At 44.0% G+C, this 6174-nt stretch overlaps 1 long non-coding RNA gene across 1 annotated transcript in view; it reads left to right on the top strand.

Annotated features, from left to right (window-relative positions):
* Positions 1 to 5627: 5627 nt before the first annotated feature.
* The window catches only part of LOC118478521, a 2157-nt gene continuing 1610 nt past the window's right edge, over positions 5628 to 6174 (top strand). The window contains exon 1 of the long non-coding RNA XR_004859102.1: positions 5628 to 5785. This is a non-coding gene — a long non-coding RNA (uncharacterized LOC118478521). The remainder of the gene's footprint in view (positions 5786 to 6174) is intronic.

The following is a 6174-nucleotide window of genomic DNA, read 5'->3' as shown; positions in this document are numbered from 1 at the left end:
AAAAAACTTACACTTTTCCAAACAAGACATCCAACAAATTCTTTTCCCCGACCTCCCTCCGTGGCACCTCACCAAGGCAAAAGTAGATTTACAGCTGACCACACAAAACAAAGAAAGCACAAACACCAAAACTTTTCAAGCAGAATACAAAAAACTAATAGATAAATACCCCGGTGCGGAGCTCATCTTCACGGATGGCTCCAATAAAGACAATGAAGTGGGCGCCGCAGCCCTATCTCCCAACAATACACACCAGAGGAGACTCCATCCTGAAGCCTCCATTTTCTCTGCGGAGGCCACTGCCATTGACATGGCACTGGACTCTGTAGAAAATTCTCCTAACAAATCTTTCCTTATCCTTTCTGACACTCTGTCTTGCATCACCTCACTCACAAACTCTTACACCCAAAAATAGTTAGGCTACAACAGAAAATCCATACACTATCCGAAACAGGAAAAAACAGCCATGTGGGCATCCGGGGAAACGAGCAGGTAGACGACCTGGCGAAGAAAGCTTTATCCCTTCTGCTGGGATCAACGACAAACACTCTCCCACAGACTGACTTTAGAAATAAAGTCAAAAAGTACACCTCCAGTCTGTGGGAGAGCCACTGGGAAAACCAGAAAAATAATAAATTATATGAAATTCAACCCAAACTAGAACAGCGAAGTCCTTCGGATCTCTCCAGAAGAGACGAAGTCATTTTTACTCGATTGCGCATCGGACACACGGCCCTGACCCACAAATACCTCCTACAGGGAGATGAGAAGCCGTTCTGTGTCGGATGCGACACAGATTTTACCATTAGACACATTTTAACAGAATGTCTAGACTTTGGAGAGATCCGAAGGAAATATTATAAATGCAAGAAATTGCAGGATATTTTTTCCGTCGTTGTTCCCAGCAGAATTTAAAATTTTATAAAGGCCATTGGCCTTTATGGCGAGTTGTAGAGTGAATTTGATATTATTAAAAAGTTTTATTGTTACTTAAAAGTTGTTTTAGATCACAAATGTATTTACACCAAATTTGAATATTTTAACTTTTTAGCATTTTAAAGTAAATTAGTTAGCCAGTCGTGAAGTGAACTTTCGCAGAGGTGAAACAACTTGTGTTTCGCGCGCTCATATGTCCTTAGCAGTTGCGAGCGCCGTAAAACCTTATACTATACACATACATACAGGAGGAAAAAGATCTGGTTCTCTTGGGAGTGTGAAGATGCAGTAAAGAAAAAGAAGGCAGCGTATCGAAAGGCCGTCAACAACACCACCATAGAAAACAAGATCAATTAATTTAAAGGCTCAAGCTGTGGCACGTTAATGCCTCAGGGAGAGCAAAAGACAATCATTCCAAAAATACATCTCCAAAATCAACAGCCAGACAACACTCAACCAAGTTTTCAAAATTGCTAGAAAATTCTTAGGTAGACGAACAGACACCATTCGGCACGTCCAGAGGCTAGATGGAGTCACAGCTGAAACACAAGTAGACATCGCAAACACAATAGCTACATCTCTCGCCAAACACTCATCCCAAGCAAACTACAACACCACTTTTCAAAACATCAAAACTAACAGAGAAAAACAACACCTAAACTTCCACTCAAACAACACTCCCTTGTCCGGTCCAGGCTTGACTACGGCTGTCAAGTTTACGGATCGGCAAAACCACACATCTTTAAAATGATAATACAAAACCAAGGACTCCGCCTCGCTCTGGGGGCTTTCCGCACTTCTCGGGTGGAGAACCTCCAGGCCGAGGCTGTTGGCCACCACTCTCACTCAGACGCACACAACTCTCACTACAATACGCAGTTAAAAGAGCTCAACACCGGAACATCCAGCGCACAACTGCATTTTTCAAACAAACCCAGAAACCATAAAGAAATTCCAAAACAACGAAAAAAACTCATCAAACCCTTCGGCCCCAGAATCCTTGTGGACATCAAAAACTTACACTTTTCCAAATTCTTTTCCCCGACCTCCCTCCGTGGCACATAACCAAGGCAAAAGTAGATTTACAGCTGACTACACACAACAAAGAAAGCACAACAGAGACAACCACCCCCTCCAGGAGACGCGCAGCAACTGTTTCAGATGCTGCAGGCAAAGTGGCAGGGAATGCCTCAGACAGTATTCAGCAACCTCATGAACTCGATGAGGAGCCGGGACTCGTCGCTGAACAGAACGTTTGCCCACTGTTGACGTGTCCATCTTACATGGCGTCGGCAAAAGGCAAGATGAGCAGCCTTGAAGAGGTCTGCGTACGGTCTGACAAGGACTAGCCGCTCTCCACCGTGTCTGGATGCGATTTGCAGGAGTCTGTCTCGACATCGGTCTTCATGCTCTTGGTCAACCTGATCTAGGTGGCTCTTGGACACTACCAGTGGCGTTGACACGCTGAATCCATCGTGAAATGACAGAACTCGAAGAACTTGTCGGAGTGAGACACCATCTTGTACCCAAGCAATGGTTCGTCTTCTGTTTAAATCAGACAATTTCTGTCGAGGAGGCATGTTTAAGCCTAGCCCTACAGCAACAGAATGGTATATCCACAGCACAAATGAGTGAGTGCAACTCGTTCACGAGACATGAATCTTGCACGTGAAAACTGCTTTTTGAGCCTTCATCATTTTTCCTGACGGTTAGAGCGAGAAAATAAAGATCGACAATTGGAAAACATTGGACCTTTTTGCCCCCTCTCCAGCTCAACGCACAGGAGTCACGTGCATTTCAAACCCGCGTGTGAACATTAACTGTTAAGTCATAGAGTAACATTTCACCAATATCTAGTTTTACTAAACTCTCGAAAGAATGCATGCAAAATATATCACTGTTCCTTAACTTGTGTTGACACTTAAGTATTGGTGTATCATCAATTTGACAAACAGATGGATAATGATCTCATGATTGTTCAATTGTTCTTCTAAGAACATTAACTGCATTATTGCAGAGAGGTGTGAGTATGAAGGTGTAAGTGGTCGTTGCATTTGTGCCCACCATTTCTCGGATTACAGAGTTTCTAATTTTGTCTCGCCTGGTCTTGTTTACTGCTTTTCTAAGGCATCGCATTTCACATGTTGTAATTCTTTGCTTTAATGTCTTGTTCGTGGTCCATGTTTGGCATTGATAGGTGAGTGTTGGGATGAATATTGTGTTGATCATTTTGAGTTTTGTAGTCATGGGGATGTTAGGATGTTTCATAGTGGAGTAAGCTGGTAACTAACATTATTGGCCTTCTGTACTCATGTTTCAATTAGACAAATCTGTGTAGGGTAAAAATTGAACATCCTGACAAACATGTGAAGAGCTATTGGATGCATGTGGTGCTTCTTGTACAAATTACGAGGCTGAGGCCATCGCCATTAAAGCTGCAATCCTCCACCTGACCAACATTTTCATAATACATCCAAACAAAATCAAGAACACGTCTTCACAGACGGAAAGTCAGTACTCCAAGCTTTGGAAATCTTGAATTTCGAAAGCCCAGCCTGCCTATCTGTGGCTCAAACAATCAACACCTTCATACAGACCTATGCCGTCGACCTGACACTACAATCTCACAGCAATATCCCAGGAAACAAAGCATAGCAAATTCTTTGCCATATCGACAGACCGAAAGGCTAGAACCCAAATGGCCGCTGGATCGGAAAAGTAAAGTAAAAGTGTGTGTCTGTTTATGTTTGTGTATAAAGTGTGTGTGTGTGTGTGTGTGTGTGTGTGTGTGTGTGTGTGTGTGTGTGTGTATGTGTGTGTGTGTGTGTGTGTGTGTGTGTATGTGTGTGTGTTTGGGGGAAAGGGACGAAAATCACTGTATTGGAACAAGGCAATAAAAAGGCGTTCAGTCGGTGTTTTTCTTGAGCAGAGTTTGGTGGAAAAGCTGTGGTGGAAAAGAGGCATTCTGTCAGGAAATTCTTTTTTTTTAAAAGGTGTTTTGTCAGCGCAACCATTTAAAAAAGGAATTCTTGAATGTTAATTTATTCAAAAACTAGTCACACTTCCGACCGAGCAGTAGGGGGTAGATACACTGTGAAAGACATGAATACACAAAGATAGTACATAACAAGATGGGCCACTCAGCCAAAAAAGTGTCCGCCGGAAGTCCGCTCTTTGCTTCAGATAGCGCTGCAGTCTGTTTTGAACATCACTTTCGTTTTTCCAGAAGAAGAATAGGAATAGCACCTCCTTGCGTGCGCAGATCGACTGCTGTTCATCAGCAGTTCGGGTTCATTCAGTGCGGAGTTTTAGGTTGTTTTTTTTTTATTTTAATGACCTCTCGCCTTTCATTCTAAAGTCAAATTAAACGAAGAAAACAAAAAGTCTGCGTATCCATTTTAAAAAAAGCGTTCTTCCAAAATTCATCCAAAAACTTGCTAGTTTCTTTCACTTTGACTCTTTAAACTCAAGTAGGGTAACCCTGTTCGCAAAGGATGCGCATTTGCGAAGAGGGCGCCACCGAATTTTGAGGACACTTTTTTAATTGGCTCAAAGAGAGGAGTGGCCCCTCTCGTTAATTAGACTCTTTGGAAGACAGTCATTATATTGGCCTGAATTTATCACGGCTTCTTCACGGATGGACAGCATGTCTACCCGGTGAAGCATCCTGGTGCGTTTACAGGGTAGCCATAGCAAAAGGAGAAACTGATCCAGGCCCTCATCGCAAAATGGTGAGGACAAGACTAGTCTTCTGCATAGTCATTTAAAGCCAGTATATGACAGACTGTCCTTCTACTTCACTGCCTGGGTCCTGCCACTCAAAAAGCAAATGAAAGTCTTTATAGCGTCAACTTTAGTGAACTGAAAATCAGACAAAATGTGCCTAGTATTGAAATCAATATGAAAGTATGAGTGCCAACTGTTGGATGGTTTACGAATGAGAAATGTTCCATGGAAATGTACTGAAAATCCCAGGTGATAGCTGTGGGGTTCTAGTGGAGGACGAGGAGGACTCTTCCTCCACCCCCTCTTCTCCCCCTCACCCCTCTTCTATCAACTTTTCTTCTTCTCCTTCTTCTTCCACCTGACAGCCCATCCCTCTGATGGAGTGTGAGGTGTGCCTTCTCCCCTCCCCCCAGCCCCCCCCCCTTCCCAGCCCCTTTGGATTAAGAATCTTGGAACATTGAAGCGTTCTGGGATCCGGTCGTTTTGGAGGCTATTGTTTTTGTGGCTATTCTCCACCTCCCCCTACCCCTCCAGCAGACAAGCCCCTGCCTATGGAGGAAGACAGCTCCGACCCCCCTCCACGGCCTAACCCCGGGAAGGGCGAAGTCTGTCACTCCTCCAAATCCCCCACTAGACTGCCGTCCAATCCAGGACGGCAACCTAGAAACCATTCTGCCTCCCCCGCAAGGAGGAGTTTCTTCGAAGCCGGGCCCTTTGAGCTAGAAAATAAAAACTAAAAAATCATAATGGCGGTCTTGCAATGGAATGCCGGCGGAATCCGACCCTCCATTGCAGAATTGCAACATTTACAGGCCACACTGTGCCTGTATTCAAGAAACAAAATTCGCCCCGGCTTCAACCATAGACTTCAGAGGATTTACTGCGTACCATCACATTCACACGGAGAATCAGATTGCTTCCGGTGGTACCACCATCTACACCGACAACCACACACTCCACAGACAAGTACATCTTAAGACGACCCTCCAGGCTATTGCCGTACGGGTCACCCTGCACAGACCAATCACGATCTGCTCAGTTTACATCCCACCAACTTACCCCCTCAAAATAACCCAACCAAATGACTTAAAATCTCAGCTCCCAAAACCTTTTATTTTGCTAGGTGATTTCAATGCCCACAGCCTTCTCCCCTCCCCTTTGGGGAGACAAACCTATAGCCCTTTGGGGAGACAAACCTATAGACCAGAAAGGAAAAATAATAGAAAACTTTTTATTTCAAAATAACATCTGTCTCTTAAATGATAAATCCCCAACTTACAGAAACAGAGCCACTTATGGCACTTCATCCCTTGACCTCACCTTTTGTACCCCTGACCTAGTCCCAGATCTTGAGTGGTCTGTGCTGGATGACCGTACGGACCATTTCCCAATTCTCCTCAAAAACAATAGCCTCCAAAACGACCGGATCCCAGAACGCTTCAATGTTCCAAGATTCTTAATCCAAATTTCGACCACAACTACAAAAAATTCCACGAAAAGCTCTTAGAAATA

Source organism: Aplysia californica, unplaced genomic scaffold (assembly GCF_000002075.1).
Source record: "Aplysia californica isolate F4 #8 unplaced genomic scaffold, AplCal3.0 scaffold00644, whole genome shotgun sequence".
NCBI classification, from domain to species: domain Eukaryota; kingdom Metazoa; phylum Mollusca; class Gastropoda; order Aplysiida; family Aplysiidae; genus Aplysia; species Aplysia californica.
Note: the sequence above shows the minus strand (reverse complement) of the source record. Positions and strands in the feature narration are given on the sequence as shown.